The sequence below is a fragment of the Orcinus orca genome, chromosome 11 (assembly GCF_937001465.1).
Source record: "Orcinus orca chromosome 11, mOrcOrc1.1, whole genome shotgun sequence".
Lineage (NCBI taxonomy): Eukaryota > Metazoa > Chordata > Mammalia > Artiodactyla > Delphinidae > Orcinus > Orcinus orca.
In genome coordinates this window covers 85,321,088-85,344,685 of record NC_064569.1, presented here as the reverse complement: position 1 = coordinate 85,344,685, position 23,598 = coordinate 85,321,088, and the positions used below count along the sequence as shown (strand labels likewise).

Here is a 23,598-nt window from a genome sequence, read left to right as displayed (position 1 = left end):
CCAGCAAAGGAGGCTGAGAAGGGAGGTAGGAGGAAAACCAAGAGAATGTGCTAAATCAAAAGCCAAGGAAGACGTGCTCCGAAAAGGAGGAAGATCAATTATATCAGGTGCTGCTGAGAAAACCTGCAAGATAAGGACTGAATCATGGAAGTTATTGCTGACTTTACTGAAAATGATTGGGGGAAAGAAAGCCTAAGTACAGGCGGTTCAACAAGAAACAGAGGGCTTCCCTGGTGGCGCAGCGGTTGAGAGTCCGCCTGCCGATGCAGGGGACACGGGTTTGTGCCCCGGTCCGGGAAGATCCCACATGCTGCGGAGCGGCTGGGCCCGTGAGCCATGGCCGCTGAGCCCGCGCATCCAGAGCCTGTGCTCCGCAACAGAAGTGGCCACAACAGTGAGAGGCCCACGTACCGCAAAAAAAAAAACAACAACAAGAAACAGAAAAAAGGGACAAGGAGGTAGTAAGTATAGCCAACTCTTCCAAGGAGTTTTGCTATAAAAGCAGAAAACAATGGGATTTTGTCTAAGAAGGAAGTTATTATAGCATGTTTCAATGCTGAAGAATTAATCTAGTAGAGGAAATTTAGTGATTTCCAAAGAGGAAAGGAGCAAGATGAGATCTGTAAATTACAGAGGCAAAGTACTTTGACTATATACATCTATTATGCAGCAGACTTAAGTCAAATCTAGGTTCCATCACTGATTAGACAGTCAAATTACTAAGCCTCTCAGCTTTCTCATCGTCCTTCTACAAGGTCATCTGTGGTCCTTCTACCTCTTTATCTCACCCAAACCTTCCCTCCGTCTCTATGCCCCAGCCATTAGCCTTTTTTCAATCCCTTTAATTAATCTAACCACAGGCTTTGCTAACTCCCAATCACTCAACACATCTTAGTTCAAACATGTCTCAGTCACATAAGCCAAATCCCCCTATGAAATGCTCTTGTGTTACCATGTATTCTTTCTGATTAGTACTTACCACAATTGCAGTTATATTTTTAAGTATGGTTATTTGATCAATGTCAGCCTCCCCCTCTAGAACAGCTTAGTTCAATAGAACTTTCCATGATGATGCAAATATTCTATATTAGCATTGTCCAACCCTATAGCCTCTAACCACATGTAGTTATTGAGCAAATAAAACATAACTAGAGCATATGGGGATGTAGCTCAGTGGTAGAGCGCATGCTTTGCATGTATGAGGTCCTGGGTTCAATCCCCAGCATCTCCATCTGATTTCTCCTTGTTTAATCCTTGGAAAATATGGCTAGTGCAAGTGCTGATCTGAGTTTTAAACTTTATTTATATTTAATTAATTTAAATGTAAATAGCTACATGTGGGCAGGGATCAGGATTATTTATGTTCACCACAGTGTTCCCAGCACTTAATATAGTGCCCACACTTAGTAATTGCTCAAAAAATGTTTGTCGAAAGATTCGATCTGTACAGTGGGGATATTACTAGTTAACTTGTAGATTTCATATTTTTCTAAGAGGAAAGGAAAAAGAGTCTTTACATAGTAACTGTCAAAGATTCTCAGTCCTCTTATAAAGGTGAATCTGACCTTCAAGAATTTGATCAATCCCAGAGGGTGGCTGAGAACATATTGGGTATCTGAATAAAATAACACCTGTAATATGCCTAGGAGTGTGCCTAGAACATGTGGTGGTCCATCAACTTCACAGAGGGCAAGCAAATAATGGTGTAGGGAAATTGGGGAAGCAGGTGATATTTGAACCACACCTGGAGGAATAATAAAGGTAGTAGTAATGGGAGTGGGAGTAATACCTAAGAATTTTTCAGTGCTTACCACATGCCAGGCATAAACTTGGGTCTTTACATGGCTAATTTAATCCTCACAATAATCCAATGAGTAAGATACCATTATTTCCCCCATTTTACAGATATCTGAAAAAAACCTGAGATATAAAGAGGAAAATTATCTTCCCATGGTCACCTAGCTAATAACTGGCAGAACCGAGACTGATGCCCAGCCCTTGGCTATTACCACGATGCTGTTCAACTCTTTTTTCTTTTCTTTTCTTTTTTTTTTTTTCCGGTATGTGGACCTCTCACTGTTGTGGCCTCTCCCGTTGCGGAGCACAGGCTCCGGACGCGCAGGCTCAGTGGCCATGGCTCACGGGCCCAGCCGCTCCACGGCATGTGGGATCTTCCCGGACCGGGGCACGAACCCGTGTCCCCTGCATCGGCAGGCAGACTCTCAACCACTGCACCACCAGGGAAGCCCCTGTTCAACTCTTAAACAGAATTTTTCTAAGCAGAGGGAGCAATAGGTACAAAGACACAGTAGTAGGAAAGAAATGGTGTGTTTTTGCATGACATGCAGAAACATAAGGGGAGATGAAACTATAAATATATGCTGGATTCAGTTTGGGGTTCCCAAGGCAGCTAAGTGTATGGCTCTTTCCCCTACATTCTCAGTTAATTTTTAAAATCATCCAAGTATTACACCCATATTATAAAATTAGAAACAGAAATTCCAGGAAGTTAAGAATTTTGCCAAAGCTCACAAAGCAGGTGTGTTGGAGATGGGATATAAATCTAGGTGTGCCTATCTCCAAATCTATTGTTTGTCTTACTACTCAATAATGTATAGTGAGGTAAGGGCTAAAAAAAAAGGCAAAAGGAACATGCTCTAGGGCCAAAAAAAAAAAAAAAAGATTAATTTTCTGACAAGAGCCAGGTCAGAATTCATCCATGAAGCATCTACCCGAAATCCTGCTTGGGGCACCAAGATCTCTGTGAAGCCTTCTCTGATCAAACAGAATTAGTTACTCCTTTATTTCTTATGTCAAGCTACAGAAAAGCTGTCTGTTTACATGTCTGCCACTCTCAGAACTGTCACTTAGTGAGCACCTCTGTGCCAGGAGCTTTACATGTTCTCATTAATCCTCTTACTCACCCTTTGGGATACATATTATCATCTCCATTTGCAGATGAGTAAACCAAGGATAAGAGAGTGGCCAAAGTTCTGAGAGCTAGTCCAGGACTTACGTCCTCATGCTCTTTCCTCTCCACCACAGTCATTTTCACTCTGGGGGCTGGTTTTTGCACCCCCCGTACTTGGCACAGTGCCTTCCCCATAGTAGGCAGGCACTCACTCAAGGTTTGAATTCAACTGGCAGGATAGCAGGCTTTCGAATGTTCATGAAGTAAAGAGAAGAGAGTCTAAGGTGTCCTGGTAAACCAGCTTTGGGTGGCAGTTGCGGGGAGAAGCCCTCACTTGTAGCATCTGCCAGCTTCCGTGGTATAAATACCCCCACTTTGGCTGATTTCAAGCTACAAACCTGCCTGCAATATTCCCGAACGTTTAACCATGGCTCTCTTGTGCTGGTAAGAGCCAGCTCCAGCACACCATCTAAAAGCTCAAGGTCATCAGGTACAAACTACTTTCCCTCCTACATGTCTTCTGCATGGCAGCTCTCTACACTTAGACTTCACTGCAACCCCAAAAGGATAAGGATTCTTCTACCTCTGCTAAAGCTTACCTTTATCAGAGCCCATGACCTATTCTAATTCCAAGTACTCTTAGGGACTCCACATCCCTTAAACATCCTCTTCTTAACTTGCATCCCTGACCATTCAATATTTAAGCCTTCTGTCTTCAAATGTGCCCAGGTCTCCTCTTTTGTGAATATTTCAGCTGATCTCACAGCCTCATCTAGCTTTCTGCTGACAAGCAGTATGGCCCAATAGTTACGGGAGCCTCCTCTGACATCACATAACCTGGCGTTTCTGCTGACAAGTGGCATGCCCTTAGGCAAGCTCCATTACCTTTCTGTGCCTCAGTTTGCTTATCTGTAAATGGCCATAAAAAATAGCACCTGCATTTTATGTGGCAGTTGTGGAAATTAAATGAGTAAGTAGACGTAAAGGGCTCAGAATGTGGTAGGTATTCAATATTTCAGTTGTTATTATCACCATTACGTCCTTAGGCATGGTACAAATCTAGGAAGACCTCAGTGTGGTTAAGAGTTTGGATTTTCTCCTTTGACAATTTAGTTATTCACAGTAACTGTTAAAAATGTGTTACACTAGGGGCTTCCCTGGTGGCGCAGTGGTTGGGAGTCTGCCTGCCGATGCGGGGGAAGCAGGTTCGTGCCGGGGGGCTCCCGCGTGCCGTGGAGCGGCTGGGCCCGTGGGCCGTGGCTGCTGGGCCTGCGCGTCCAGAGCCTGTGCTCCGCGGCAGGAGAGGCCACGGCAGTGAGAGGCCCGCGTACCGCAAAAAAAAAAAGTGTTACACTAGACTCCGTTTAAAACTTAATTCAAGGGGGTAACCTATTCATCTTTCTTTTAATTAGCAGTCTATTGTTAAGCATGCCGTTTTTCACAGTCATCCCCTCTCATTGCTCACAGCTTGTTCTTTCTCTGGTAGAAGAAAAATGTAATTTTCTCAAACAACTTGCTAAAAGAAATGCAAAGACATGAGGAACTTAAAAAAAAGTTCCTCATGTCTTTAATCCATTTTGTATCACATGTACCTACATGCATAATGTACAAACACTAGTGCAGAAACATCCCCCTCCTGCATTCCATTTGTTTTAGGTCTCTCAGCGTCCCATTTCAACTCTAGAGGAAAGAAAACCTTTTTAATCTAGAAAACCAACTGGCCAGCAGAACCTCAGGAGGTACAGGCTTTACTGCAGTCAAGCCTCAGACGTCTCGTCTTATAAAACTGGAGATCAGTCGCCCTCACCGCGAGCCAAGGGGTTGTGTGAGTATTAATAGTCTTAAACAGCTTTTAGATCTTACAGATGAAAGGAGTGCCATATACTTTATTATCATTATTAACCTCCAAATTCTTAAACCCTATTAGGTAGTTGACATTGAGAGGAACATCCCCCTCTAATTCTCCAAGAGCCCAAATTCCAGAATCCCAAGAGAGTTTATGACTACAAATCGTTGGTGGAGGGCTATGTTCACCCATAAAGTAGCCTTGAATATTCCTGATTGGCAACTAATACTCCAGAGCTGATTTGAACTAAGAGTGACCTATGTCTCATTTATAACTTGTATTATTAAGACCAACTTTCCCACTCTAAAGACAGATGAGAACGTTGTGGTTCTCCACCAGAATATTTCTGAATTCATTTATCTACAGATTTACAATGCTCACTTAATCTTTCAATAATCTCAGGAACTCTTTTGAGGCCTTGTTGCAATAAAGGAGGCTGGACTACCTCCTACTCATCTTGATAGGGTTCAATGTTACCCATTAAGTGAGTTTACTAGGCCTCTAGTTCAATGTTCAGTCATTGGCCTTTTTTTTTTTTAAACATCTTTATTGGAGTATAATTGCTTTACAATGGTGTGTTAGTTTCTGCTTTATAACAAAGTGAATCAGCTATACATATACATATATCCCCATAGCTCCTCCCTCTCGCGTCTCCCTCCCACCCTCCCTATCCCACCTCTCTAGGTGGTCACAAAGCACTGAGCTGATCTCCCTGTGCTATGCGGCTGCTTCCCACTAGCTATCTATTTTACATTTGGTAGTGTATATATGTCCATGCCACTCTTTCACTTCGTCCCAGCTTACCCTTCCCCCTCCTCGTGTCCTCAAGTCCATTCTCTACGTCTGTGTCTTTATTTCTGTCCTGCCCCTAGGTTCTTCAGAACCATTTTTTTTTCAGAGTCCACATATATGTGTTAGCATATGGTATTTGTCTTTCTGACTTACCTCACTCTGTAAAGTCATTGGCCTTTCTAAGAAAACAAAGTATTTTCCAGCTTACTACCATCATGTGATGACCTTAGTATGGTGCCTCTATTCTTATAATTGAAGTAGAAGAAAAATGTATGGAAATTATTGTACTAATCCCTTCAGACAAACCAACCTCAGCTGTTCCACAGGTGAGCAAAACCAAGATGTTACTAGAATCACGAACTGGATTCTTGACTTTCAGCTTCCTAAAATAATTTCATTTCCCCATCTTCTTATATGGCTAAGTGACTAAATTCTGGCCAATAGGATGTAAGCAAAGTGTCATGTGCAACATTCAGAAAATGATCTTAAATGGAAAGGACATGCTGTCCTTCAACTCTTCTTCCAACTGATGGCTGGACTTTGGGCACTCATCTTGGGACATAAGATGGAAGACAAATGCTGAGGACTGTGGAACATGAAAATAGGAGGACTCAACATTGGCTCCAACACTGTAGAGTACCATAAATGCCCTGGACACACTACCCCTATCTAAACTTCTTTTAGGTGAGAGAGAAATAAGCTTACATTTAGTTTAAGCCACTGTTATTTTAGGTTTGCTGTCACATGTGGCAAAACCTAATCCTAACTGAAACATTTACATTACACTGTAGGAAACACTTACATTTACACTATAGGACTTTTATAAATAAATAAATAAATAAAGCAAAGGAAGAAAAAGAGTTATTCAAAATTTCACCATCTGGACGCAATCAAGATCTAACTCTCGGCTCAGTCCGCAGACTTCCCTGAGTGCTTCTATTTTTTCCCACAGCTGCAAACCTCAGCTATAGATTAAACCTTTCCAAATCGGTATCTCCCACTCATCCAGACCTATGTACCTACTAGCCTATATATCCACATTGGACAATCACAACATGTCTAAAACCAAATTCATCATCTTCCCTGGTCCAAACCCTGTCTCCTTTCTCAATGACTGATACTACCATCCTCCCTCTTCACGGCAGAAACTGAAGCAGCTTGCCTGACTTCTCCCTCTGCTTCAGCCAACGCTGGATTGTGATCATCTGTCTATTAAAACCTCCCCCTAAGGAAGAACCAGATCTTATTCACCTGTGTTTCCTCAGTACCTACTGCATGGCAAGATAGATGCACAATATTTGAGTGATTATTCATATTTTGTGCCTTTCTTTCCAGTCTTCCTACACTTTTTCAAGCAAGATATGACTATTCTATAAAAACTATTTTAAACTCTTTGTTTTTTCATTAAACATTATAGTACTGAAAGTTTCCCCATGCTATTAAATATTCTATGTGAATCTTTTTTTTTTTTTTTTCGGTACGCAGGCCTCTCACCATCGTGGCCTCTCCCGTTGCGGAGCACAGGCTCCGGACGCGCAGGCCCAGCAGCCATGGCTCACGGGCCCAGCCGCTCAGCAGCATGTGGGATCCTCCCGGACCGGGGCATGAACCCGTGTCCCCTGCATTGGCAGGCGGACTCTCAACCACTGCGCCACCAGGGAAGCCCTATGTGAATCATTTTTAATGGCTGCATAATATTACATGAATTAGCAGCTACTACTAAGCACTGACTATGTGTCAGGAACAGTACTAAGCATTTTACATACAATCTCACTTTATAGATAAGAAAACAAAGGCTCAGAGGAGCAAAGAGTCCTCTACTTGTGGTGACTATAACTAATAACCCACAATAGACAATGAGCCCATGAAAGGCAGAACTCATATCCTTTATGTATAAGGGCAGGCCCTCCAGTATTTGTCAAAAGAATTAAAATAATCAATAATTTACTAGAATGTGTATCTGGCAATTAAAAAGATTTATCTTGCCTTATAAAAAGCTTAATCTATCCTTTTCATATCTGAATACAATGGGAAGAGGACATTAATTAAATGCCATGTTAGATGCATTACAAACACCCTATTTAATCCTAACGACTCAAACAGAGGAGTAACACTATCCCACCTGCATGGATTTGAACCCAGGTCTGCATAATACAAAGATATATTTTCTACTTCCTATTGAAGAGAAATCCTTTTATAAAATGTGTAAGTTGTTTTCTTAAATAGATAATCAGCTTCCCTACTTGCCTTGCATTCATTCCAAAACAGAAATTTACTTAAATAGAAGTATATATGTATGGATTCTGATGTGACTTCTATATAACCATTGGTCTCCATCCTCTTGATCCATTTATACAAAAGCAAAGCACACATGAGGGGTCCAACCAATGCAGTGGTTATTTCCGTAAATAGCACTAATACAGGTGTAAAAACTGGCCTGGTGTGTGAGGCGTGTGTGTGTGTCTGTGTGTGCATGCATGTGTGTAGAAATTAGTGGGGAGTACCATGTCCAATAAGATCATAAGCACAGCTTAGCTCAGAGAACAGTTCAGCATTGATTAAGAGCCTGGCCTTTGGGCCAGATTCCCTAGTTTCAAGTTCTAGCTCTGTCACTTACTGGTTGTATGACCTTGAGCAAGTTCTTTAACCTCTTTGTGCCTTTATTTCCTTTTCTGTGAAATGGAGAAAACAGTTAATATCTCGCAGAACTGTATGACTGAATTAGTTAACACTTGAAGTGCTTATAGCAGTGACTCATAGAAATTGCCATATAAGGGTTTCCTGCGAAACATGAACAGATAATAGAGATAACAATATAACATATGGAAAAATTCTGCTGCATTAGTAATCAAAGAAATACAAATTGAAATAAAGCTATATTTTTTTACCTCTCAAATTGGCAAATGATAATTTTTAAAAACCTATTATTTCTAAGACTCACTAAGAACAGGGAAAACTCATTGAACTTGTGGAGTTATCAATTAGTACACATCACTTAAAAGGCTCTAGAACTTTAGAAATGTTCATACTCTGACCCAGATATTCATTCCAGCAATTATCCTGAGAAATAATTCTAAATACAGCAAAAACTTTATGCCCAAAGAAAAATATTTCTAACTTGTTATTCCATAATAGCAAAAAATTGGCAACAGATTATTTGTCCAACCATAGTGGAATGGCTAAATAAAAATATTATATGGAATATTTCATAACTGAGAAAATTATTAAGAACTTGTAATAACATGCAAACTATTTTAATAATAAAACAGAATACAAGATACATAAAAGATACACAAAAATATTAATAGTGGTTATCTCTGGATATAACTATATGTTATTTTTGTATTTTATTATAACGCAGTCTCTATATTTTCTCAAATGAACATTTCTGCAGACCAAACCAAAATGCTTAAGGAATATCTTAAGCCTCATTCATAAAACAAACAGAACAACCTCCATGGATCCCCACTTCCTATAGGATAAAGTCTCTTTACTTTTCCACTTTTATCTCTGATCGTGCTCTCTGTCAGGCCCTCCTTACTACATTCGCTCTAAATGAACAAGCCGTGATGTTTTCTAACTTGTTTTTGTTTACGGCCGTGAATTCCTCCCTTACTACTTTTTTCCACTGGGAGAACACCTATCAACACCCTATCACAGCTACTCTGTGATCCCACAGCCTTTAGAAGAGAGACAGATACAAATAAGCAGAATGACCTTAAAGAACGAGACTGCCTTATTCATCTTTTTCTCTCCAGCCAGTGCTTGGCACATAAACAGGTGCCCAAAACACATCTGCTGAACGAATAAGCATCAGTACCAAAGTGGTGAGACCTGAGCTAGCCTGGGCTCCTCTGCCTGTAGGGGCTTTTATTTGTTTAAGGCAAGCAATCTCTGAAGAGGCGACTGGGGAACCAGAGAGCCTGGGCTTGACACAGCAACACTGAGCAAGCTACTAAAACGCGGAGCATCTTCCTCTTCACTTGCGAAACAGAATTAAATCCAGCAACCCCACAAGGTCATTGTGAGGACTGAGTGAGAGAGATGTGAAACACTGGCATAAAAAAGGAATGTTAGTTCATCAATATGTCTCAAATGTTAGTTCCTCTCCCTCTTGCTGAAGGCATTAAAGCCGTGCCTTCTATAAGCAGCCAGGGGACAAGGATGATACACCTCAGAACCCCAGGGCTAGTAACATATGGCATCCAGATCCATACTTTCAGCAAACTGTCACACATGTCCTCTCAAACCTTATATCTGCTTTCCACATCGATAGCTGAAGAATGGTAGCAGCTGCCAGACCAAATTAAGATGATTACCTTGATGTTGTCTGTTACTCAGATCAAAGTCACTGGGCAGACACTCGAGACCAAGATACAAGCTTTCGTGTATCAGCCAGCCCTGTGAGTGGCAGCCAAGGTACAGCTGCCACGGTGGCAGGTGGCACGACCTCCGGTTACAACAGCCATCCTCACATCTAGGAACACCTACCATAGTATCAGTGCCATGAAAACCATACACAAGGCAGGTAGCACGAAACGTTCTGAGGATGGAGGCAGTGGAAGTAGAGGGGAGGGACCAGGAATTACCAGTGGGTTCACTGGCAAGCGAACTATCCTATTAATACTTTTCCATGCTTTGTTTCCTCATCGTATGAAGGTGATATTACCTACCTCACTGATGGTATTTTGAAGATTAAATACAGGAGCATGCATAAGCCTCTGGCACAGGGAGGATAGGATTTGTGACCATTACCACAGCCCAAGCACAGATACTAATGCCATGCCTTCCGGTGCTGAGTGCCCCTCTCCAATACCAATCGCGATAGATCTGAGTTCACCTTGACAGTTGTTCTCAAATAATAACCTTAATTCATGTACACAGGCTCAAAATTGGCCCAAAAGAAGGAAGAAAACCCAGTCTCACAAAGACAAGTAGTTAGAAAAAAGAGAAATACTTAATAGATTTTTCAGATAATTGTGGATATTCTTTTTTGATACTACACCAAAACTCAACAAGTGGTGGTTGATTAAAGGTTAGGTGCAGTGTGGAATCTGAAACCATGTGGATGAGGTTTTCATACTCTATCACATTAAAACGCATTGGTCTATCTTACACTTTGAATGACTCTTTTACCCATGAATGACTTTGTAAGATCATACATTGATCATTAAGAAAATATTCATTCACTAAGCTATGCAGCTCTTCCAAATGTTGACATATTTCAACCAGAATATTTTTTAAAAATTATATTCATAAATAGTACCACCAACCTCATCAGAAAAGTCTTTAAGTATTAAAAAGCTATTGAGCTCACATGGCAGATACAACTTCCCAAATTCTAATTTTCATGTGAAAGGTCAAATGTTATCATTAGCAACAAACACTGTCAGTTGTTTTCCTTGAAGTGACAGACTTGTTTTTTTCATTTTGGGGGAAATGCCTGCCAAGTACTCAAGTTTGAATAACCATAGTTTGACTGTCAGTTATTCTTTCAAGTATATATGGTGTTCCATGAAAAAAGCAGCTAGTTCAGTTTGCAACGCAAACTATTAATTGCACAAGTGCTGCTTCTTGAGAAAATCATCACACTCCTTGTGGCAAAACACTTTATGCATTCTTTTCTCATCACACAGAATATTAAAAAGATGTATACTCAAAGGGTTGAGATTTAATAAAGTTAATAATGTTTATGACTTCATCGAGAATAGTCTTAAGTAAAATAGACATTTTCTTTCACTGTGTGTGTGTGGTGGTGAAGAATATAATATAAACTAGTATAGTTTGGTACCCCTAGTTTGATTCATGCTAAGCCATCAGCAGTTTTACCCACCATTGCTTTGCACCGTCAATGAAAATGTCAAAACAGGAATGGTAAATAACATTTCAACATCATTATGAAAAGTTTTGACCTTGAGTATCCCCAAAGGTCACAGGCACCCCCAGAGGTCTGCAGACCACATTTTGAGAACTGCTGGCTTACTTTATAAATCCTGATCTGTCCCTGCAAGCTGGGCAGACTGTGAGCATGAACAGGAAGAAAGCTTCTTATGTGTGATGAGGCAACAGGTGAGGACACAGAGCACCATCCACTCCCTCATCTAGTAAGAGGCTCCCACTCTTCAACCACAGACAGCTTCAACCTATCCCAATACACATGCTTTTAAAGCAGGACTTTAGCAAGGGGGGAGTGGGAGCTCCCAGCAGTGACCTATATATCTATGGCTCACAGGGCGAGAGCTTCCTGTCTGATTAGTGTTGCCAGAATCAAAATTTCAGAGAAGTTGATGCTTGCCTAATTGATCTCCCATCCACCTTTTGGCACCCTTGCCAACCTCCTTGCCTTCTGACTCATGCCCCTCAAGCACCTGGCACACCCATCCTGCCTATCCTCTTCCAGTGTTACCTCCCTTACTTTTCCCATCCTTAAGGACATGTTCATTTGCTTTATCTTGTTAGTTTAATTACTTTTTTTTTTTCTAATTCACACCAAGTTGCAAGTGACTTAACTTTCCCAGGAAAACTTTTATTTTTAAAAGGCTACTTTTTGGCCTGAATGAAATTTTAATTATTGGGATTTCCTTTCATATACTATGGAGTGTTTAGGAGCAAGAGTCTTCCTTGATGGAATGATAGAAAGCTCACGCTAGGAGAGACAGACAACATGGTGTTATGGAAAGAACATAGACTTTTGAATTAGGCCTGGGTCCAAATTACAGATATATTAGTTATATGACTTTAGGGAAGTTTTTTGACCTCTCTGGGACTCAATTTCTTCATCTGTAAAATATAGATAATCTCTTCTTGTAAGGATTAGTGACTTTGTATATAAAACCAGCAGAGTCCCTATGAAACAGCAGGCATTCCATAAGAGGCGGCTATTATCTGGTCTGTGTTAGGGAATCTGTCTTTAGAAGCATCAAATAATAGTTTCCTGCCCCACCACTACCTCCTTTCTGCTGAGCCTAGAAATGAGCTTTCTATCCTAGTTACCATGTCTCTCTCTAGCTGAGTCTCTTCTCTATTGTTTTATTCCTTTGGAGACTGGGCTGAGACTATAAATGCTTAGGACTCTGCTTCCCCAAGCTACTAGGCCTGAAGATTACCTATACTTCCTGATCTGGAAGGACCCACTTTCTAGAAGAGAAATGATGATGCTGGCCACTTGATCAGATTCTTAATAATGTCTGACTGCTGAGTCTTTGGGATTTTCTGACCCATGAACAAAAAGCATGATTGCCCTGGTCCTAGGAAGAGGCCATCCACTTTCCTCTACCTACCTTTCTTTCCCCGGGATTTCTAACCATATGCAACTATTTCCCAATGGTTCCTTTCATGGATCTTTATCATTACTGGTCTTTATATGTTCTTGCCACAGTTTCTAAATACATCTCAATTTATATTTAATTAAAATATTATTTGATATGACTTTCCAGAAAGGAGGCAAATTTGCAAAAATAATAAAGTTACCATAAAACTAGCAAATACTGTACCTGTAACTAGACTCAAGGTTAGTAGAAATAATGATTTCAACAATAGGAAACTCTGAGTAATACCAAGGCTATAAACTAAAGACTAAAGGTAAATATGATTAGTGCTAGGGGAAAGCCCTGCCTAAACAGTCAAAAAGAGGAATCAACTGGTAAGAGCTTATTAAACAATAAAAACCTCAAGGAAGAAAAATAAAAACAAGACAGAACAGATTAAATAAAATGTACAGTCATCAGATATAATTTACATATTAAACAGAATCTTACCTGCTTGATCAAGTTCGAGCAAAAAATAAGGAACAGATATAGATTTAAATAACTTCTTTACCTGGAAGAAGTTGAAAAACAAGGGGGAGAATGTAAAAAAAAAAAAAGTTATAACCAACAGTAGAGTCTCTTGCCCACGTTTGTTACTTTCCTCCTCAATCAGCCTTCTCCTCTGAATACTTTCTAGTTCATTTTTATGTAACCCACAAGATACTCCCTGTTAACAGAAAGGTATTTAAGAGGGTATTTGAAATCTGTTGATTCTAATCTGTTTTCAGTGATTCACCTGTATGGCTCCATAAAATATATTTTACATGTTTAGTGACTCAGTCTACCCCACTATAAAATGGGTTTAATACTAACCATGTTTAAAAAGGCACTGGAATACTTAAGGTTTCCAAAACATCATGTGGCAACCCTGAGAAAAAACACATCCTACTATAGTCAAAGTATTCTTTCTTTTTGGCCAAGTAACTTTTAACCAACAAATCAGTTACAAAAGTCATATGAGCAAGGTTACATAAATTTTAATGGCAAACCCCCAAATTTTAAAGATAAGAATCCTTTCTAAGAATGATGGGCTATATAAAAAGGGACTTGAAGGAAAGGGCAAGGAAAGCTATAGCTGGAAGACTGCATGGACAAAAGTCAATTCATTTGCCAGTGCTCATTTTCTAAGACTAAAAATAAAAAGGTCATAACATGAAAGCATGGACTCTTAAGACTTCCTTATCTGCTTAGTTTTAAAAATAAAGCATTTGCAGTTTGTTACCAGAAAAAAAAGAAAAAAAAGTTTTCCAGATTTAGAGAGTAAATCCTAAAAGTAAATTATCAAAATTTCAAAATTATCAAAATATGATAATACGTGAAATTTTAGAAAATATACTCTCTAAATTCCAGAGGACACATGACCCCACTTCAAGAAACTATTTTGTAGGTTATTTTAACTCTGATTAAACTTAAGCATTGTTCATTAGTATAAGATTAAAGATCTGTACTGAATATCAGAAGTGCCAGTTTCTAGTGTATTTTTATTGATAAAAGTAGAGAATGGTAAATTTTGTCTGTAAAGCAGACACACTATGGAGAAATGGCAGTGGATCTGGATATCAAGCAGTGGATAAGCTGTAATGAGACATCATTTGCTAATTCCAACTGCATACTTCTGACTTCCCACTGAAACAAAAATCACATTTTCTGAAAAGGCTGGGGGGGGTGTGTATCTTTGCCCTTTTTTTTTTTTGAATTTTATTTTATTTATTTTTTAACACAGCAGATTCTTATTAGTCATCCATTTTATACACATCAGTGTATACATGTCAATACCAATCGCCCAATTCATCACACCACCACCTCCACCTCCCCGCCGCTTTCCCCCCTTGGTTTCCATACATTTGTTCTCTACATCTGTGTCTCAATTTCTGCCCTGCAAACCAGTTCATCTGTACCATTTTCCTAGGTTCCACATATATGTGTTAATATATGATATTTGTTTTTCTCTTTCTGACTTACTTCACTCTGTATGACAGTCTCTACATCCATCCAAGTCTCTACAAATGACCCAATTTCGTTCCTTTTTATGTCTGAGTCATATTCCATTATACAAATGTACCACATCTTCTTTACCCATTCGTCTGTCAATGGGCATTCAGGTTGCTTCCATGACCTGGCTATTGTAAACAGTGCTGCAATGAACACTGGGGTGCATATGTCTTTTTGAATTATGGTTTCCTCTGGGTATATGCCCAGTAGTGGGATTGCTGGGTCATATGGTAATTCTATTTTTAGTTGTTTAAGGAACCTCCATACTGTTCTCCATAGTGGCTGTATCAATTTATATTGCCACCAACAGTGCAAGAGGGTTCCCTTTTCTCCACACCCTCTCCAGCATTTGTTGTTTGTAGATTTTCTGATGATGCCTATTCTAACCAGTGTGAGGTGATACCTCATTGTAGTTTTGATTTGCATTTCTCTAATATTAGTGATGTTGAGCAGCTTTTCACGTGCTTCTTGGCCATCTGTATATCTTTTTTGGAGAAATGTCTATTTAGGTCTTCTGCCCATTTTTGGATTGGGTTGTTTGTTTTTTTAATATTGAGCTGCATGAGCTGTTTATATATTTTGGAGATTAATCCTTTGTCCGTTGATTCGTTTGCAAATATTTTCTCCTATTCTGAGGGTTGTCTTTTCATCTTGTTTGTAGTCTCCTTTGCTTTGCAAAAGCTTTTAAGTTTCAGTAGGTCCCATTTATTTATTTTTGTTATTATTTCCATTACTCTAGGAGGTAGATCAAAAAAGATCCTGCTGTGATTTATGTCAAAGAGTGTTCTTCCTATGTTTTCCTCTAAGAGTTTTATAGTGTCCGGTCTTACATTTAGGTCTCTAGTCCATTTTGAGTTTATTTTTGTGTATGGTGTTAGGGAGTATTCTAATTTCATTCTTTTACAGGTAGCTGTCCAGTTTTCCCAGCACCACTTACTGAAGAGACTGTCTTTTCTCCATTGTATATCCTTGCCTCCTTTGTCATAGATTAGTTGACCATAGGTGCATGGGTTTATCTCTGGGCTTCCTATCCTGTTCCATTGATCTATATTTCTGCTTTTGTGCCAGTATCATATTGTCTTGATTACTGTAGCTTTGTAGTATAGTCTGAAGTCAGGGAGTCTGATTCCTCTGGCTCCATTTTTTCCCCTCAAGACCACTTTGGCTAATCGGGGTCTTTTGTGTCTCCATACAAATTTTAAGATTTTTTTGTTCTAGTTCTGTAAAAAATTCCATTGGTAATTTCATAGGGATTGCATTGAATCTGTAGATTGCTTTGGGTAGTATAGTCATTTTCACAATATTGATTATTCCAATCCAAGAACATGGTATACCTCTCCAACTGTTTATATCTTTTTTTTTTTTTTTTTTTGCGGTACGCGGGCCTCTCACTGCTGTGGCCTCTCCCGTTGCGAAGCACAGGCTCCGGACGCGCAGGCTCAGCGGCCATGGCTCACGGGCCCAGCCGCTCCACGGCATGTGGGATCTTCCCGGACCGGGGCACAAACCCATGTCCCCTGCATCGGCAGGCAGACTCTCAACCACTGCGCCACCAGGGAAGCCCCTATATCATCTTTAATTTCTTTCATCAGTGTCTTATAGTGTTCTGCATAGAGGTCTTTTGTCTCCCTAGGTAGGTTTATTCCTAGGTATTTTATTCTTTTTGTTGCAATGGTAAATGGGAATGTTTCCTTAATTTCTCTTTCAGAATTTTTATCATTAGTGTATTGGAATGCAAGAGATTTCTGTGCATTACTTTTGTATCCTGCAACTTTAACAAATTCACTGATTAGCTCTGGTAGTTTTCTGGTGGCATCTTTAGGATTCTCTGTGTATAGCATCATGTCACCTGCAAACAGTTATAGTTTTACTTCTTCTTTTCCAATTTGTATTCCTTTTATTTCTTCTTCTTCTCTGATTGCCATGGCTAGGACTTCCAAAACTATTTTGAATAACAGTGGTGAGAGTGGACATCCTTGTCTTGTTCCTGATCTTAGAGGAAATGCTTTCAGTTTCATTAAGAATGAGGTTTACTGTGGGTTTGTCATATATGGCCTTTATTATGTTGAGGTAGGTTCCCTCTATGCCCACTTTCTGTAGAGTTTTTATCATAAATGCGTGTTGAATTTTCTCAAAAGGTTTTCCTGCATCTGTTGAGATGATCATATGGTTTTTCTTCTTCAGTTTGTTAATATGGTGTATCACATTGATTGATTTGTGTATATTCAAGAATCCTTGCCCCCCTGGGATAAATTCCACTTGATCATGGTATATGGTCCTTTTAATGTGTTGTTCGATTCTGTTTGCTAGTATTTTGTTGAGGATTTTTGAATTGATATTCACGAGTGATATTGGTCTCTAATTTTCTCTTTTTTTAATATCTTTGTCTGGTTTTGGTATCAGGGTGATGGTGGCCTCATAGAACGAGTCTGGGAGTGTTCCTTCCTCTCTAATTTTTTGGAAGATTTTGAGAAGGATGGGTGTTAGCTCCTCTCTAAATGTTTGATAGCATTCACCTGTGAAGCCATCTGGTCCTGGACTTTTGTTTGCTGGAAGATTTTTAATCACAGTTTCAATTTCATTACTTGTGATTGGTCTGTTCATATTTTCTATTTCTTCCTGGTTCAGTCTTGGAAGGTTACACCTTTCTAAGAATTTGTCCATTTCTTCCAGGTTGTCCATTTTATTGGCATAGAGTTGTTTGTAGTACTCTCTTAGGATGCTTTGTATTTCTGCGGTGTCTGTTGTAACCTCTCCTTTTTCATTTCTAATTTTATTGATTTGAGTTCTCTCCCTCTTTTTCGTGATGAGTCTGGCTAATGGTTTATCAATTTTGTTTATCTTCTCAAAGAACTAGCTTTTAGTTTTATTGATCTTTGCTATTGTTTTCTTTGTTTCTATTCCATTTATTTCTGCTGTGATCTTTATGATTTCTTTCCTTCTACTAACTTTGGGTTTTGTTTGTTCTTCTTTCTCTAGTTCCTTTAGGTGTAAGGTTAGATTGTTTATTTGAGATTTTTCTTGTTTCTTGAGGTAGGCTTGTATAGCTATAAACATCCCTCTTAGAACTGCTTTTGCTGCATCCCGTAGGTTTTGGATCGTTGTGTTTTCATTGTCATGTCTCTAGGTATTTTTTCATTTCCTCTTTGATTTCTTCAGTGATCTCTTGGTTGTTAAATAACGTATTGTTTAGCCTCCATGTGTTTGTGTTGTTTACGTTTTTTCCCCTGTAATTCATTTCTAATCTCATAGCATTGTGGTCAGAAAAGATAATTGCTATGATTTCAATTTTATGAAATTTACTGAGGCTTGATTTGTCACCCAAGATGTGATCTATCCTGGAGAATGTTCCATGCACACTTGAGAAGAAAGTGTAATCTGCTGTTTTTGGATGGAATGTCCTATAAATATCAATTAAATCTATCTGGTCTATTGTGTCATTTAAAGCTTGTGTTTCCTTGTTAATTTTCTGTTTGGATGATCTATGCATTGGTGTAAGTGAGGTGTTAAGGTCCCCCACTATTATTGTGTTACTGTTTATTTCCTCTTTTATAGCTGTTAGCAGTTGCTTTATGTATTGAGGTGCTCCAATGTTGGGTGTATATATATTTATAATTGTTATATCTTCTTCTTGGGTTGATCCCTTGATCATTATGTAGTGTCCTTCCTTGTGTCTTGTAACATTCTTTATTTTAAAGTCTATTTTATCTGATATGAGTATTGCTACTCCAGCTTTTTTTGATTTTCATTTGCATGGAATATCTTTTTCCATCCCCTCACTTTCAGCCTGTACGTGTCCCTAGGTTGGAAGTGGGTCTCTTGTAGTATATATATGGGTATTGTTTTTGTATCCATTCAGCAAGCCTGTGTCTTTTGGTTGGAGCATTTAATTCATTCACGTTTAAGGTAGTTATTGATATGTAGGTTCCTATGACCATTTTCTTAATTGTTTTGGGTTTGTTTTTGTAGGTCCTTTTCTTCTCTTGTGTTTCCCACTTAGAGAAGTTCCTTTACATTTGTTGTGGAGCTGGTTTGGTGGTGCTGAATTCTCTTAGCTTTTGCTTGTCTGTAAAGCTTTGGATTTCTCCATTGAATCTGAATGAGATCCTTGCTGGGTAGAGTAATCTTGGTTGTAGATTCTTCCCTTTCACCAATTTAAATACGTCATGCCGCTCCCCTCTGGCTTGTAGAGTTTCTGCCAAGAAATCAGCTGTTAACCTTATGGGAGGTCCCTTGTATGTTATTTGTCGTTTTTCCCTTGCTGCTTTCAATAATTTTTCTTTGTCTTTAATTTTTGTCAGTTTGATTACTATGTGTCTCAGAGTGTTTCTCCTTGGGTTATCCTGCCTGGGACTGTCTGCACTTCCTGGACTTGGGTGGCTATTTCCTTTCCCACGTTAGGGAATTTTTCGACTATAATCTCTTCAAATATTTTCTCAGGTCCTTTCTCTCTCTCTTCTCCTTCTGGGACCCGTATAATGTGAATGATGTTGCGTTTAATGTTGTCCCAGAGGTCTCTTAGGCTGTCTTCATTTCTTTTCATTCTTTTTTCTTTATTCTGTTCCACAGCAGTGAATTCCACCATTCTGTCTTCCAGGTCACTTATCCGTTCTTCTGCCTCAGTTATTCTGCTATTGATTCCTTCTAGTGTATTTTTCATTTCAGTTATTGTATTGTTCATCTCTGTGTGTTTGTTCTTTACTTCTTCTAGGTCTTTGTTAAACATTTTTTGCATCTTCTCGACCTTTGCCTCCATTCTTTTTCTGAGGTCCTGGATCATCTTCACTATCATTATTCTGAATTCCTTTTCTGGAAGGTTGCCTATCTCCACTTCATTTAGTTGCTTTTCTGGGGTTTTGTCTTGTTCCTTCATGGGGTACATAGCCCTCTGCCTTTTTATCTTGTCTATCTTTCTGTGAATGTGGTTTTTGTTCCACAGGCTACCGGACTGTAGTTCTTCTTGCTTCTGCTGTCTGCCCTCTGGCGGATGAGGCTATCTAAGAGGTTTGTGCAAGTTTCCTGATGGGAGGGACTGGTGGTGGATAGAGCTGGCTGTTGCTCTGGTGGGCAGAGCTCAGTAAAACTTTAATCCACTTGTCTGCTGATGGTGGGGCTGGGTTCCCTCCCTGTTGGTTGTTTGGCCTGAGGCAACCCAACACTGGAGGCTACCTGGGCTCTTTGGTGGGGCTAATGCCAGACTGTGGGAGGGCTCACACCAAGGAATACTTCTCAGAACTTCTGCTGCCAGTCTCCTTGTCCACATGGTGAGACACAGCCACCCCCCACCTCTGCAGGACACCCTCCAACACTAGCAGGTAGGTCTGGTTCAGTCTCCTATGGGGTCACTGCTCCTTCCCCTGGGTCCTGATGCGCACATTACTTTGTGTGTGCCCTCCTAGAGTGGAGTCTCTGTTTCCCGCAGTTCTGTCAAAGTCCTGCAATCAAATCCCGCTGGCCTTCAAAGTCTGATTCTCTAGGAATTCCTTCTCTCGTTGCCGGACCCCCAGGTTGGGAAGCCTGACGTGGGGCTCAGAACCTTCACTCCAGTGGGTGAACTTCTGTGGTATAAGTGTTCTCCAGTTTGTGAGTCACCCACCCAGCAGTTACGGGATTTGATTTTATTGTGATTGCGCCCCTCCTACCGTCTCACTGTGGCTTTTTGTTTGTCTTTGGATGTGGGGTATCTGTTTTGGTGAGTCCAGTGTCCTCCTGTTGATGACTGTTGAGCAGTTAGTTGTGATTCCGGTGCTCTCGCAAGAGGGAATGAGAGCACATCCTTCTCCTCTGCCATCTTGAACCAATCTCCTATCTTTGCCCTTTAAAACCCAGACTTCACAGTAGGATCACAATAGGATGTGTTATGCAGCAAGCAGGAAACTAACTTTATGGAAAGTTAATTTCCTTGTGGGCAATTCCAATTTGAATTAATGCATTTCTCATCCTAGAGAGAAATATGAATTAATCAGGCCAAGTACAAATTTAAAAACAAAGTTTCACCACTCTGACTCACTCACATCACAACTGCTAAATGAGATGATAAAAAGCAAAACTGAAAGAAATAACCTGGGGGAAATTCTATTCCAAGGTATTTTTTTTTTAATGAATGTGAACAGCCAAGTATATAAGTTGTAACCCCCTCAGAAGAAAATCACTGTTTTTACCAGGAGAGACACCTAACCATCTTTCATGGCCAAAGACATTGAAAATTCATTTCCATATTAATTGAATATCTTATATTCTGAAAAGCTAAGGAACTGTTACATGCCAAGGTAAAACCAGAGGATATTTGTCCAGAAGTCCTGGCATACCCAGAAATTATTCAGATAATGACATTAAATTATTCAGATAATGACATTAAAGTTGCCAGAATAATTATACATTTTAATAAGTGTGCAAATACCTACCACGAGCTGTGTAGGAAAAGTTCATCATTCCCACAGTACAGGCAATTAAGTAAAACTGCCTAAATAAATAAATAAATGGCAAGGCTTTACCTTTTTAGACACAGGGCAGAGAGCTGAGAAATGAGGAAGTCAGGAGAATTCAGGGATAAGATAGTAGGAATGAGAGTAGTTACAGGTCAAGGAGATCTGCGATTGTCAGGAACACATAATCTGACGGCCTATCACTAGCAGCAACCCTGACCACACTAGCCCAACCCTTCATTGCAGAACTAGAGCAGAGTCAAAATTGGAATTTTCTAATTCTTTACTAGTGTTTTAAAATATAAAAGTAGAGTGACCAAACAGTGCCTGGCATATGGCAGGCACTCAGTGGTGGTTGTTATTAATAAAAGCGTACACTGTAGGCCTCCAAGTGCTTTCACATAGACTTGAAACCATCTGGGCCTCACAATAAAGCTGTGTATTTTACAGATACAGTAGATAAGGTGGCACTGCCATCCTCATTCTGTTGTTGAGGGAACTGAGATTTACGGAAAGAGAACTGAGGTCTTTTCAGTCCAGGTGTTCCTTCTGCTGTACCACTGTGAGCATGCAGCTATGAAAGGAGAGGCTAGGCTAGAATAAGAAACCTCTTTTTAACAGGATCAGTTGTGCTTGGAACAGAGACAGATATTTGTTGACTGCGATTTAACCAAGGCTCAGAATTGATAGAATGAAGATCACCATCCCAGGTCTTAAGTCTTGATAGGAAAACAGGAAGAGCAAGTAGTTCTCTTATTTAATCAACACTTTAATAGCATTTACTATGTACCAGGCATGTTCTATGGCTTTTTACAAATATTTACTAATTTTATCCTCACAACAAAGTTCTGAGATAGGTACTATTATTATCCATATTTTACAGATGAGGAAACTGAGGCACAATAGGTAAATAACTTAACCAAGGTCACATGGCTAATAGGATGCGGAACCAAGATCCAAACTCTGACTTCAGAATTCAGGTTCTTAACCTTATTTGGTAACAGAGAAGATTAGACAACCACATAATTTCAGAACTAAAAGGAATCTCAATCATCAACTAGTCTCAGCTCTTCATTTTAAAGATTAAACAAGCGAGAAGAATCTCAAAAGATCACTAGAGCTAGATAACTGAGCCCCCAGAGGGCCAGAATCATACAACAGATTTCTAATACCCAGCCCTCTTTTAAATTCTCTACCATTTACTGCTTATACTAATCATTTAGAAGTTAGCATGGGTTATCTTAGATCATTTTTCTTTCTAAACATATGTTCTGCCTTCTCAGTTTGAATAAACCCCCTAGGGATGGGACCTATACCTACCTCTTGGTAACCCTACTCCCAGTATGATGCCCCACACAAAAGGCACCATGATGACATTAATAGGGATGAAGCCTCAGGTGACAATGAAGCAGACTATGTTCAGGTGAAAAACAAAGATGAAAGGTTCTCCCTACTTTGTTTCCACTGCTTGCCCGCCTTCCCTTTGTTCTTATTTGGAAAAAGAGACACACACACACACACACACACACACACACACACACACACACACACACACACACACACACACACACACACACACACACACACACACACACACACACACACACACGCAGAGCCAAAAAAACCTGTCTCTACATAAGGCTTCCAGAAAAAAAAGTCTTCTGAATTCAACCTCTGTGAGAACTGGAAAATAAGTCAAGAGATAGACAAGCTGAGGGAAAACTGAACTTAATAAATTACCTGGACAGATAGTTATGTTTACTTAAGAGTCCATCGTGTCTAGTCCTAGAGCAACCCTGAATATAATTTAAAGTTAAACTTCAGTGCTATTTAAATGCCCTCAACCTTCCTATTAAGCACCTGATCAGGTTTGTCTTTAAATCCTCAACTTCAATCTGTGGTTAAATCGAGATGGATTAAACCAGTCCTCTCCATGGCTGTGATCACTGACCTTGTCTCTCTAATAATCTAAGATCATGAACCAAGTAGGAAGCACAGTTCATTCTCTGCCCATAATAAACCAGAGCATAAAGAGATATTTATCCAAATTTGGAGTACCTTAAGTAACAGCTCCTTAGGATATAGTGCCTATAGACGTGCCTAAAAGGGAAGCAAATCACCTGGTTTGGTAACTCCCCTACCTCATCTTCCCTGACCTTGACTACCTGACGACTTCTAGTACTTTGCAGAAGCTCAGAAAACGATTACTCAAGCAATATTTTGTTCTCATATCAACACTCTCCAAGTACTCGGAAGCAAGTTACACCTACACACACACCCTTCCTAGGGTGAAATCCAATTGTTTACACCTGAGCTTGAAAGTCT

The 23,598-nt window shown here is 39.7% G+C and overlaps 1 protein-coding gene and 1 non-coding gene across 2 annotated transcripts in view; one reads left to right on the top strand and one right to left on the bottom strand.

Moving 5' to 3' along the window:
- TXNRD1 (thioredoxin reductase 1) overlaps positions 1 to 11,551 on the bottom strand; it is a 93,359-nt gene extending 81,808 nt beyond the window's left edge. Inside the window, exon 1 of the mRNA XM_049694698.1 lies at positions 11,533 to 11,551. The gene's annotated coding sequence lies outside the window, so the exon portion shown is untranslated. The remainder of the gene's footprint in view (positions 1 to 11,532) is intronic.
- On the top strand, positions 1,160 to 1,231 carry TRNAA-UGC (transfer RNA alanine (anticodon UGC)). The gene has a single exon. It is a non-coding gene; the product is annotated as a tRNA-Ala (tRNA).
- Positions 11,552 to 23,598: the final 12,047 nt, after the last annotated feature.